This window comes from Echinops telfairi, unplaced genomic scaffold (genome assembly GCF_000313985.2).
Source record: "Echinops telfairi isolate 266 unplaced genomic scaffold, ASM31398v2 ScPeMD7_18;HRSCAF=68, whole genome shotgun sequence".
Classification (NCBI taxonomy): Eukaryota; Metazoa; Chordata; class Mammalia; order Afrosoricida; family Tenrecidae; genus Echinops; species Echinops telfairi.
The window spans coordinates 39555109-39569565 of record NW_022103915.1 but is presented as its reverse complement, the minus strand read 5'-3'; positions in this window follow the sequence as shown (position 1 = coordinate 39569565).

The following is a 14457-nucleotide window of genomic DNA, read 5'->3' as shown; positions in this document are numbered from 1 at the left end:
GGCTAAGGCTCACTACTCAAGTCACATGTTACTTCAACAAGATAATCAGTCACTCAGCAGGTATTTATTGAGTGCTGTGCAGGAGATTTTCTTTTGTCTCTATATATCCACCCTCACCCTTTACCCTTCTCCATGCCTCAAAGACCAAAGGGGGTGGACTAAATGCTTGGTATCCAGTCGCATCGGACTCTTACATGGAGAAGCATCAGAAGGAGGCATCGGCTCTTCCAGATACCTGAAAACTAGTTGGCCATGTTCACCCAGCTCTTTATATCTGCAGGTTAACCTCAACACCCTGTTGCCTCTTCAGGTCTGTGAAGGTAATGGCTCCCCACTACCGCTAAACCTACGCACTACCCTCTACCTTCTGGTTCCCTAGATCCTACCCACACTTCTCTAAGTAGTGATTTTAGAAAACTCTGAATGATCTCTAGGTGAGTGTACCATCTGTCTGCTGTTGGGACCCTGACTAATACAAGCTCGATGATACTTTTTTGAGGTTAATGGAAATACAACTATAAATACCAAGTAGGCACCACTTCTCAAAGTCTATCATCTCATGGACAAAAGGCTCTTAAACAGATGATTCTACTACAAACTGGTATATGCAGTGGGGGGCTATGCACAGGGTAGTACTTGCTTCTCAGATGAAAATCTTCCAAAGTCAGTTTCTGAAAATTAAGGTGGGGTCTGCTTCTTCGCACAGAAGTGGAGAATCCCCATAGTGCACTGTGGAAAATCCAGAGGTATTACTTGGATAGCTTGTCTCACTGAGTTTTTGTTTTTTTACTGGTCTCTGGAAGACTAAGGAATGACTGGTAAGAGACTTTTAATTGGTATTTTCTGAAACAAAAGCAAGTCCACCATGAAATCTGTCTATTCAACAGACTGTACTTCTTGGATCCTCCCACTTACTCAGCAAGTTCTTCTTACCCCAAGTTTTTAGCTTCTAATTATCCTTGTCTATTCAGTTTTGACACATTGCCATTGCTAATTTGTTAGTAATTTTAACAATCTTTTATGAGATATGAAAGATCTAGCATCTCTTTTGTTTGTTTGGTAAACAAGTACGACATTAGTTTTCTCATGTGTCAATAAGGTAGGTATTGGGGGTGTAATGCTCTAAGATAGACGTGGTGATTTGTTATGATTGAATGATTTAGCTACTTAATGATATGATATGTAAATTATGTGCCAATATAACTGTTGAAAAAATAAATAACGTAGGTATTGCTGCTGTTGTTCAAAAGTAAAGGTGCATGGCTACTCAAGGAGCTAGTTCCTTCTGTATTTCTGTTTTTTGTCTTCTTGCTTATTACCTTGGCTCACAAGATAGCAGCTATTATCTAGCTATTAAGTTCAATTTCAAGGAGAAAAGAAATAGATGGGTAAGCGCTCCTTTCCCTAAATATCCTTTCTAGGAGGAAAGCAAAAACATTTTCAGATACGCCAAGGAGACTTCCCCATATATCTTATTAGTCAGAAGTAGTTCACAAGACCACTTCTAGCTGCAAGCAAAGCTTGTAAATTGAGTATCTAGCTTTCCTCATTAGGCCTGTCGCTCTCTTGTTCTTCTTTTATCAGTTATTTTCTCCTTTTTTTTTCTTGCACCTAGACCAATTGCTTTTTACCCGTTCAGGACGTAGGCATGGCTCCTTTAGCTCACTAGAGAAACCTTTCATGATATTTTCCCTAGCTGTTGCATCCCAGAGGAAAAGTCTCTCAATTATCACTCAACTTTCCTCATTATTAGGGGATATTAATATGTCCTGGTTGTGAGATAAAAACGTTAGCTGTTATAACTCATCATGTGGGACAAAAGGAAACCTGATTTTAGTGTTCACTCTAAAGCACAGCTAGTGAATAAGATAACAGCAGTATACGTCCTGGAGGGTCTAAACAGTAACTCGAACAGATCCTCAGGTGAGTAGCAAGAAAAGACTTCCACAATGTTATTAAAGGTAGCTTTTCAGGTCAGTCAAGACTCAAACAATGGCAAAGGAAGATTGTGTGTGCCAGGGTGAGCCCTTCATCAGCCATCTACCAATCTAATATAGTCTTTATCATCCCAGCCATTGAAACACATAGGAACATGTATGGAATAAGGGACAAAGGTAGGTGCCTGAGAACCACACTCTGATTCCACCCCTTTCTAGCTCCATAACCTTGGGAAAGTTCCTTGGGTAAGGTTCCTCAGTTTTCCTCACCTATAAATGAAAATAGAACATAGAGTTGTGATGATTAAGTGAAATATTCACATAAAGCCATTGCAATAATCTCTGCTTCATTAATAACCATTCAATAAACATTGTGAATAGTAACAGTTATTGATATATTTTTTGTTTCTAGTGTGATCATTGCCGGTATTGTTCTCATCATCATTATCGGAACTTTACTACTAAAGAGTAGCTTCAGGGTAGGAATCAAGATGGTGTCCAGGTAGAATCACCTGCCTGGTGCTCCCGTTTTTAGATCAGAAAATTAAGAGGTAAGGAAGCCAATATTGGGAGGACAGGGGTTAGAAATAGAATCCTACTTAACTAGGGTTTGTGGCTCAGACTTCCCATCATGATTTTCACCAACAGTGATTCGTGGGCAAGAGCTCAACACATCTGCCCACAAGTTCCCCTCATCCCTTGCTAGGTCCTATGGGATGGCATATGCCCCCCTCCTGTGCCCAAGAACCAAGACCTGCTAACAGGTAGCAATATCCCCAGACTGCTGTCCAAAGGTGGTCATAATTCCAGGCCTGAGGAGAACCTCCAAAAACTAGACACAAAAGCTCACACCAGAGTTCTCTCTCTGCTCCCCTCTCTGTTCACATATTCACAGGGTTTTCACCTCCCCTCCCCACCCAGAAACAGAGTGACCACAAAGGAAACCCCCTTCTCCCCAGCTCTGCGTGATAGATAATATATAATTGGACACTACCTTGCTGCAATTGAAGAGCCTCTAGACTATTTACCTGCAGCAGGGGCAGACAGCCACAGCCTATGGATCCCCATAAGAGAGAGCCCGGGAGGGACCCAGGAGGTTAGCCAAGAAAACTCAGACCCAGTGTGCCCCAAATCCACTCATCAAATCTAATCCCAGCCCCAATACCAGGACACCCTACAAGCCCCCTTAAAAAAAATTCATTCTAAGCCTGTGTTCCTTTTGGTAACTTTGAAAGGATGGCATTTCAAGCTGAGTTCATTAACAAAGCACTAACATAACAAAATAGGAAAACTCACCCAGAGCTAAAGTCCTCCCAGGCTAAAAACAGGTTTTACCCATTTTCAGCTTGACAAAGAGGCTTTGAAAGTGTGCTAAAGACCTCACAATAGTAAGTCAGTGAAACCAGCCTTCCACTTAAGAAATTGGCTATACTCCACCCACCTAGGGTACATAGGTAGGCAGCAGGAATAGACCCCAACACCCCACTCCCACTTGACCACCCCCCCACCCCCCCGACCATCCTCATTCACTCTGACCTGTTCTACCAGAGGTACATTCTCTCAGGATAACTAACCCAAGCACCGAAATACAGCTCTCACAGCCACATCAGACAACAAAATATCCCCCTAGCCGGAATCTCACCCCCTCTCTGACAACCTACAAGAATACAAGGCAGTAAATCATCTTTCCACAAAACACTGCCACCATATAACATGCAGGATTGACAAGGGACCCTGGAGAATTCACTACACTCCTCCTTTACCCCAACCATGATAACCATTGGAACCTGTTCCCTTCACGTCAGCAACACACAGCCTCCTTTAAACTCACCAAAATTTTAGCGCTCTAGGGGGAGATCTGGGCTCCAGGAAGACAGAGACACAACTTGAACTCACAGCAAAGCTATCTCCAGATAGTTGTTAGTCCTATTCCCATTACCTTTTGAGATAGAATATGCAGGGCTCCTTTCTCCGCTATAGGAATTGGGACACATCACATTAGGATTACTTGGAAATCTTCTCTGCCCCTGGCAAGGTAGTCAGCACTGACCCTAACCTGAACACCTTATGAGCAGAAGCCCTACCTCACATAGGCACCCACAATAATCTATATCTACATTGGAATTGCATGTAATGTGAGGAGAATTCAGAGTTGGGCAGCAACCTAATGTAAAGGGGCCTTGAGTTTTAAACAGATAATTAGAAGTCTGCACTCTCCCCTTTACAATTTACAGGGTTGATAAGGGACCCTGCTAAATTTAACATACCCTTCCTGCACCCCAAACCACATAACACCTAGAACCTGTTCCTGGCACCTCAACAATACCTATTCTCCATCAACTTACCAACTAAATGCATTTCCTCCTTAAGCCTCTGATCCCAGGTCCCTGTGAACACTGGTCATCCTGTGTATGTTTGGCCTGTCCAGTGCCACCCTCACTACTGGTGATAGGCCTTGCACTGCTACTAGTGATCAGAGCATTAGTCTGATCTGCTCACAAGTCTCTTGAGTAGTTCCCTCCCCTGCTATGACCCACGCTGAGGGTGATCAGCCTGCACAACACCACTTTTCTGCCCATGATCACGCCCCCCTCCCCTCCAGTCTGAGAGAGCCACCCATATCGCTCTCCAAATAGATAGCTCCAGTTGTCTAGGGAGAGAGTCAATTCAAGTGAGATTGAGACGCCGCTCAAATCCACAATGCAGCTGGCTCCAAGTCGTCCTTAGAATCACCCCTGCTAGCCCCTGAGAAAGAAACCACTGGGCTCCTTGGCTCCCAGAAAAATGGTGCCAGCTCCACCAAAACGCCACACACATCCCACATCTGCAGCCACTATAAAAATGCAAGAAAAACAAAACACAATATCTAAGGAGGACCTGAACTGAGCAATGTATATAGAAGAAGCAGACTTTGAACTGCCACAGAAATAAATCTTCAGTATGATGTGGAGAGTCATACAGGATATGAGGCAATCAATACTTGAAAAGGATGAAAAAAAATAGAGAGGATAGAGTCTGCTTGCCAAAGGGAAATACAAGAGTTAAAGGAAAATGCAGTAGAAGCAAAACAAAGGGTAAAAGACCTTACCATCAGGCTGGAAGAATGGAGAATCATATCAGTGACCTCGAAGATAGCCAAGTTAGAATTCAACAACATAAAATACAATCAAGCAAGATAATTAAAAAAGCTGAAGAAAACCTAAGAACAATGAGTAATGCTATGAAGGGAAATCCTGTTTGAATAATCAGGTTACCAGAGCAAGACACAATGAACAAATCAACAGCCAAGAAAGCAGAGGGAATTCCTGGAAGAAAACTTCCCCAATTTAATGAAACAGAGTCAAACAATTATCTAGGAAGTAGAGGGGATACCAAGTAGACTGAACTCCAAGAAGAACACACCAAGGCATACAGTAGTCAAATTATCAAACTTTGAAGAAAAGGAAAGAATCATAAGAGCAGCCAGAGGAAAAATGAAGTCACTTATAAGGATACCTGATAAGAATATGCTCAGACTTATCAGCAGACACCATGAAGAAGAGGAGAGAAGTGAAGAGGAAAGACAGAGCATAACGTTAACCCAAGAATCCTCTACCCCTCCAAACTATCCATCAAAATAGATGGGGAGGTTAGGGTTTTCCTAGATCAGGAAAAATTTAGAGAATACGCTAAAAAAAAGAACAGCACTACAAAATGACTTCCCAACTCACTGGTCAGAAGGCCAACATCCACAGAGCACAAACATGAGACAACTGCATAATGTAACGCTATACAGAAGATAGAGGAGCACTGAACGAAATACCAAAGACATCTTTGGCCCAAAGATTAAAAGAAGGCAAGAATGAACCGACACATGCATACATAACACTCTGCTAAGGAAGGGGGGGGGGGGAGTCTATCACAAAAGGTACAAGATGACAGAAAAGAATGCACAGACAATAACTCTGAATGTCAATGGTCTGAATTCCCCCATCTAAAGACAAAGGCTAACAAACTGGAATAGGAAACAAAACCCAGCAATCTGTTATCTGCAAGAGACACCTCTCAAGCTCACATACAAAAACAGGTTGAGGATCAAGGGTTGACAGAAGGTATATCAAGCCAATGGCAGTCTTAAAAAAAAAATCAGAAGTCACAATTGTAATCTCTGGCAAAATCAATTTTAAGGTGCAGGGCATAACAAGAGATAAGTATGGGCATCCTATAATGTTTAAGGGATCAGTAGACCAAGAGACAGTGAGCATAATAAACATATATGCACTCAACAAGAGACCTGTGAAAGACATCAATAAATCCTTCAACAGATGGAAAAAGAAATCACGAGACCAACAATCACAGTAGGAAACTTCAATACACTGCTCTATGAGAAAAATAGGTCAGCAGAAAAGAAGCTTAACAAGGAGGCTATAGAATTAAACTCTACCAATTAGACAATTCAACCTGATAGACATATTCAGAGTTCTCCACCCAACAGCAAAAAAAATTCACATTCTTTAAAGTTCACATGGCACATACCCTGGTTCCCTGAAAGTAAGACATCCCCCGAAAATAAGACCCATTTACAGTTTTGCCTCTCGCTGAAATAAAGGCATCCCCCTGAAAATAAGACCTCCCAAAAAATAAGGCCCCAGAAGCTACCATAACTCTGACTCTGGACTGTAGCAGTGGGCACCGGTGCGCAGCTCACTGTTGTCCGCAGCACAACCAGAACAGACAGGAAGTGCGAGGTCTATTTTAATAAAACAATAAACAATAAATGTGTACTGTATTCTTCTTCATGGGAAAAGAAGACATCCACTGAAAATAAGACTTAGCGCATCTTTGGGAGCAGAAATTAATATAAGACACTGTCTTATTTTCGGGGAAACAGGTTATTTGAAAATAGACCACATGCTGGGACAAAGTCAAGATTGAGCAAATTCAAGCATACAGAGGTCACTTAGACTTCCTTCTCTGACCACTACACCATAAAGCTGGAAATCAACAAAAGAAAGATAAAAACAAGGGCGAATACTTGGAGGATGAACACCCAGCTTCTTCAAAAGGAGTGGGTATTGTCCCAAATTAGAGACGAAATTAGGAAGTTTCTAAAAATCAATAAGAATGAGAATAGGACATATCAAAATCGATGGGATACAGCAAATGCAGTTATCAGAGGATGCTTGATAGCGATAAATGTGCATATGAAGAAGGAAGAGAGACTTATGGTGGATACACTCTCACAAAACCTTCAGCAGGTAGAACAGAGTCAACAGAATTATCCTTCTAATAGCAAAAGAAAGAAATTCTAAAAATCAGGGCATAAATAAATGAGTGGAAAAACAAAAAAAAAACTATGGAGAAAATCAACACAGTAAATAGTTGACTCTTCAAAAGGATTAACAGAATTGACAAACTATTGGCAAGCCTAACAAAAGGTAGGAAGAAGCAGACATCAATATCCAAGTTGAGGGATGAAATGGGCAATTACAATGGGCCCCAACAAAATTAAAAGACTAATTACACAGTACTGCGAAGGGCAGTACTCCAAGGAATACAACTTAGAAGACATTGACAAATATCTAGAAAAATAAACCCTCCCCAGTTTATCTCATATAGACGTCAAGGACTTCAACAGACTCACAGCAAAAGAAGACATAAATAAAGGTTATCAAGGAACTACCAACTAAAAAATTGCTGGTCCAGATGGCTTCACGGGAGAATTTTACCAAGCATTCAGGGAAAAGCTGACTCCAATTCTGCACAAACTTTACCAGAACATAGAAAAGGGCAGTAAACTCCTAAACACATTTTATGAAGCTAGTATAACACTGATACCAAAAACTGGGCAAGGATCCAACAATAATAGAGAACTATGAACATAGATGCAAAAATCCTCAACTTACACTTGCCCAATAGAATACAAAAGTATATATAAAAAAATAATTCATCACGACCAAGTGGGATTCATACGAAGAATTCAGGGATGGTTCAACATTAGAAAATCCATCAACATTATCCACCACATTGAAAAGACATACGACAATGGACCACAATAGATGCAGAAAAAGCATTTGATAGCATTCAACACCCATTTCTAATTAAGACACTCAAGAAGATAGGATTGGAAGGAAATTACTTCAATGTAATTAAAGCTACATATGAAAATCCAACAGCCAGCATTACAATTAATGGAGACAAGATGAACACATTCCCACCATAAAAGGAAAACAGACCAGGATACCCCTTGTCCCCACTTTTTTTCAACATCATCTTGGAGGTCCTACCTAATAATATAAAGCAACAAAAGGATATGAAAGGTATACATTTGGGGAAAGAAGAAGTTAAATTATCACTATGTGCAGATGGTATGATTTTTTATATTGAGAACCCCTAGGCTCCACAATAGCAGTGCTGGATGCGATAGAGGACTATAGTACAGTGGCAGGTTACAGGATGAACAAGCAGTAATTAATTGGATACCCACAACCAATGGGATGACAGAAGAAGAGCCCCAGAAGGTAGTACCTGTGGGAAACAGAAGGATTTCTCTCAAGTTGTCTCCCCAAATATGTGCCAAACTTAGCTGCTTGCAAATGACTATACACTTGGAGGTCATCAGAAGTAGATCAGGGGTTATTCTCCTTAAGGGTTATTAGCCATCTAGAGCAAGCAGTCACCACTGCTTATCCCACAACAAGTAGGGCCCACTCCCTTCTGATAAGGATAGTAGTTGACTGTTTCCTTGTAGCAGACCCCAGAGAGGTCAAGCCCACCCAAGGGTGGCCAAGGTTAGGCCGCCATCATGAATCTAGGGTCTGCCCTTCTTGTCACATATATACCCCTAGCTCATTCCCTTCCTGTCACGCTTATGCCTATTGTACATCCCCTTCCTATAATGTGTATGCCTATTGTACTGCCCCGTCCTGTGATGTGTGGTTACCTGTAATCATGCCCCCCTAAGTAGATATAACCCTTGGTTAGCAAGAAACATGTTATTGAGCCTCCTGCTGGGTCTCCGCCCCTCCTAGCCTCAGCCCCCACTGTGCGTGGACCTGGCTGGTAAGATCATGGCCATCCAAGAGGTGAGCATGCTACCATGAAATGTGTCTGACTCCATTATTTGACTCTCTTCTATCTCTAATGCTTTCTATAACTTTAATATAATATTCATATATCTCAACCATACAATTGTGCCTATCAAACCCATGATTAGTGGTGGGGACTGGACCCCCTCTGCAAGTACCCTTCATGATAGGCAAACTTAAGTTTAAATATTGAGGGATATAACTAACCAAATAACCCCAAAAGATCTGTATGAGGAAAACTACTGAACATTATTACAAGAAACCAAAAGTGACCTTCACAAATGGAAAAACATCCCAGGATTGTGGATCAGTAGACTCACTATTTTTAAAATGTCAATCCTACCTAAGACACTACATAGGTTCAATGTGATCCCAATACAAATACCAACATCATTCTTTAAAGATATGGAAAAACTGCCTACCAACTTCATATAAAAAGGAAAAAAATCCAGGATTGGCAAAGAACTCCTGAAGAAGAGTAATAAAATGGATAGGCTTGCATTACCTTTAATAGAAATTCAGAACAATGGATAAGAATAGAAAATCCAGAAAAAACATTGGCAGAATACACACAACTGATTTTTCATAAGCCGCCCCCCGCCCCCAAATCAAATGGGAAGCAGATACCCTTTTCAACAAATGATGATGGAAAAATGGATATCAACCTGCAGAAGAATGAACCAAGACCCTTACCTCACCCAATACACAAGGAAAAATCCAAGATGGATCACAGACTTTAAGGTAAAACCTCAAACTATCAGGATCATCAGTGAAAAAATTGGGACAAGACTAAGATCCTTTACACAGAGAATACGTGGGCTATTAGCAATAATAAGGATTCACATCCAGAGAAAAATAAAATAAACACGTGGGACACACTGAAGAGAATGCACTTGTGTGCATTGAAAGATTTCATCAACAGAGTAATGAGAGAGTCTACAGACTGGGAAAATGTATTTAGTAATATGTCAGATGTGATAGGTAGGTTTATTGTGACAACCTGGCCAATAGGAACATGTGCGATTAATATGTCGCAGTTTGATTGGAGGACAAAGAGATAAATGGCTCTGCATAAACTGCCCCCTCTCTCTCTTGCTCTCTGGTGATCGAACCAGCATGTGGCTGCTTTAGCTAGTTCTCTGTCTCAACTTGTGAGCTACACTACCTGTGGGACAGCCAGCCCATGGATCATGTTGCTGGAGCTTGAGGTTCCTTCGAGACCTGCTTCGCCACGCTGCTGCTAGTAGGTACATCACTTGAGCTTGAGACTGGTGTATCCTGTCATCTTGAATTGCTTGAGTTCGATATCCCATCCAGGCCTGCTTCACTAAGCTCCTGAGTTGCTGACTGTTGGTGACTCACTCTGCTGTTTGCTGCCTCTGGGCAGACTGCCTGAATTACCTGAGGGAGGAATCAGCTGTCTGCTTCCTTGACCTTGGACCCGGAAGCCCTCTTGAGTTGAAAGACTTCCAGTATATGAACTGTTCCACAGAAGTGATTTGAACTGAGCCCTTTGCACTATTGTGTGGACTAATTAGCTATTATATTCCATCATGCTGTATAAATTTATCCTCTTACATATATATATGTAATCATAAGTGTACTGGTTTTGTTTCTCTAGAGAACCCTGTCTAACACGTCAGACAAAGATCTTATTACTAAAATGTACAGAACCCTGCAACCTTACGACAAGAAAAAAGCTAATTGCTCACTGATGAGGTGGGCAGAAGGCTTAAACTAAAGATTCACAAAGGAGGAAACCCAAGTGGCCAACAAAATTATGAGAAAATGCTCCTGATCATTAGCCATCCAAGAAATGTGAATCAAAACAACCATGAGATACCACATAACACTCACAAGGATAGCCCAATTCCAAACTACAGAAAGCAACAAATGTTGGAGGGGTGTGGTGAGATAGGAACTCTCATTCATTGCTGGTGGTCTTGTAGACACATTCAGCCACTATGAAGGTGATTTGGGGATACCTAAAACAGATGGAAATAGAGTTACCTTAATACCCAGCAATTCCACTACTAGACATATACCCAGAAAAAATAAGCAACAGGCCACAACCAGATTTCTATGCTCCAATGTTTATCACTGCACAGTTCACAATCGCAAAAAAATTGAAACAGCCTAAATTTCCATCAATAGATGAATGGATTAAAAAACTCTGTTATATACACAAAATGGAGTACTATGCATCCCTAAAAAAAGTAATGAAACAATAAAGCACCTCATTCCATGCAAAGATTTGGAGGATATTATGTGGAGCTAAGTTAGGTAAGCCCCAAAGAACAAGTACAACATGAGTACATGGAAGTAAATTCAAACAGATGGGGCACAGGAGAAAATGTACATAACGCACAGTTCCCAGGCTGAGGACCAGATACTCTGGTAAGAGCCAAACCAGACACTGATGAATACAGCATCAAAAAAAAAAAGGAAAAAATATTAAAAGATGCAGATAGCACCTGTGCAGAAACATACACACATATATCATATATTTTTACAGCCCACAGAGAGGGTGGGGGAGAAAAAAAGATGGCAATCGAGGAACGGGGCACTAATCCACCCAAGGGGAGGATATTATTTATGTCTCCACAGGAAAGGGAAAGAGAAAATAGATCGCAATCCAGTGAGCCACTGCTCGAGGGCTTATTCCTGCTCAGAGCAGCTTGATCACATAGAGGACTGCAGGGTCGGCCTCAGCTCCATACATGACAGCCCCTCCCTAGACTACAGCACCACAGAGGACAGCACTAAAGACACAGTTCAGGGAATGTGGCTGGCCTGATCTGACCCCATGGGGGCAAACCAAGAGAGGAGTGCAACAGACTAGCAATGGGAGGAAAGCCACAAAGTCCCTGAGGAAATGCAATTGTAGACTTCAGACTCAGGGGACAGCACTTGGCACCTCATTTGAACCGGTTGAAGGAGATTCTCAAGGGAGCCACACAAAAGTCTAAAGGTATAATAGGGTAGGGCACTATACCACTCAATACCTGACTGCAAGAAGAGCAATGAGGTCTTGTAGAAGGTGTGCCCCTTGGACGTGAACGCTGAGGACTAAAGGGTATAAGGGGTGTTAGGTAAGCAGCTCTTGGAAAAGAGATCCTGGAAATAAAAGGGGATTGGACCAGTGGATTATACCAGGGTCTCCTAGCTATTTAACAGAAGGAAACTCATCAACTCTGGGTCAGGACAATAGCTAGAATCATAGCTACTTGCATGGTCTCTCTTTTTTTCTTTCTTTTCTATTTTGGTGTCTATTTATATAAAACAGGCAGGACAAGCAATCTCAAGGAGACAGCAGTGGAACTGAAGCGGGGAGGGGGCATGGGAGAGGAGGAGGCATAGGGAGGGGATCAAGGAGCTAATAACCACAAGGACAAGAGAACAGAAAGGGATATAAAATAAATGGGGAGAAAGGTGTAGCATTCTGGATCATGTTTGATCAATTCAAATGTATCCAAGATGAGTAAGTGAGAGCTCAACAATAGGTAAACATAATAGTGGGGCAGGAGGAAAGAAAAAGGAAATAATTAGAAAGTAACAATCTTTTATAGGTACAAATTTAGATATGGATATATGTAAACATATAAAGATAGGTGCATTAGTATATATATATATATATATACAATAAGGAAGCAGACAGACTTTGGGCCTCTACTTAAACCTTACCTCAGTACAAGAATGATTTGCTCTAAGGATGTGGCAATGTATGATACTCACCTTCTTGACATGATCACTGAAGACAAAATGGGTGCATAAGCAAAAGTGGTGAAGAAAGTTGATGATGCCTGGATATCAAAAGATATAGCATTTGGGGTCCTAAAGACTTGTAGTTAAACAAGGGCCATCTAACAGGAAAGCAACAAAGCCCACATGGTAGAAGCACACCCACCAGCCTGTGTGATCATGAGGTCTCAACGGAATAGGTATCAGAAGTTCCAAAACAAGTAAATCAAATTGACATGAAGAAGTGTAGACAAAGTGGAGACCCCAAAACCACCTGTAAGATAATTGGACAGTCCCTCACAGAAGGGCCACATGAAAGGGATGATATATCCAGGGTGCAGTGTAGCACTGATGAAACACATAACGATCCACTAGTTCTTTAGTATTTCCTCCCCTTATCATAATGGTCCCAGTTTTACCTCACTATGCCTGTTAGAACTGTGATTATTTATTTGTATAATGAAGATCGTTTGATGCCTGAATTCCAAGATAGATAAACCCATCAGAAATAGTAATGGGAGCAATAATTCCCTGGCGGTATGGGAATAGGAGGGATGGGGAAGTGGGGGGAAGGGGAACTAATAAAGAATATGACTGTATAACTCCACTTGAGAGTATGAGTAACAGAATTGTAGGGGAACGGATACAGTGTATGGTGTAAAATATGGCAAAACATTAAATAATAATAACTATTTATAATATAAGAAAAAGGGTTCCTGGAGAGTAAGGTGGGGGAGTGAGGGGATAATGGGGAGCTGATATCAAAGAGTCCAAGGAGAAAGAAAATGTTTTGATAATAATGATGGCAGTAAGTGTACAATTATGCTTGATCTAAATGAATTGTGCATTGATTGTTATACCTGTAAGAGCTCCCAATAAAATGATTTAAAAATAATAATAACAAAAGTAATTCTGAAAAATAATAACGTTAGAGGGCTCATTACAGTGTGATGGATCACTTTTATATGGCCATTTTTACCATAGTAACGCCTGCTATGTGACTGGGTGCGATTATGCAAACACGTGCTTGGGGCTCACTGTGGGAATTGGATAGCTTGCTTACATTGGCACCTGTGTATGGAACTCTACTGAGGAGTTTGGTAGCTTTACATTCCAGAGGCAGACAGGGGAGATCTGAATACCACCAGGAAGAGCTAGAAGTGGACCCAGGTCACCTAGACAAAGGAGATAGAGAGGGAGAGAGCTATACTACTGGACACAGCCAGTGGCAAAGAGAAGTAGCAGCAGAGAAATGGTGAAAGTTGAACCAGGAGACTAGCACGGTTTCCTGGTCTATGGTGCAAGAAAGATGAGTGCCTTTGTGCAGGAGCTCTGGCAGAGTGGAGTGCCTCCAGGAACTTATTGGAGGAGCTAAATAACTTTGTAACACTTTCGAGAGAAGGACAGAGGAGTATGGGGCTGAGAGACCAACAACCAAAGAGGTATACCTGTGGGTAAGGCAGAGCCATTTCTGCTCTTGAATTGTAACCTGGTATTTCCCTAATAAATTCATAATTGTGAGTGGGAAAAGAAAAGAGTAGCTTCAGCATCAGTGGTACTAACCAAAAGGTGGTTAGTATGTATAATGTATTAATCTTGGTACTTTGGAGAAACAAATCCACAGCAATGCATGTATAAGAGAGAATTTTATGCAAAGAAAATGTGCATCACGAAAACATCCCAACCCAATGCTGCCCAAGCCCACAAGTCCA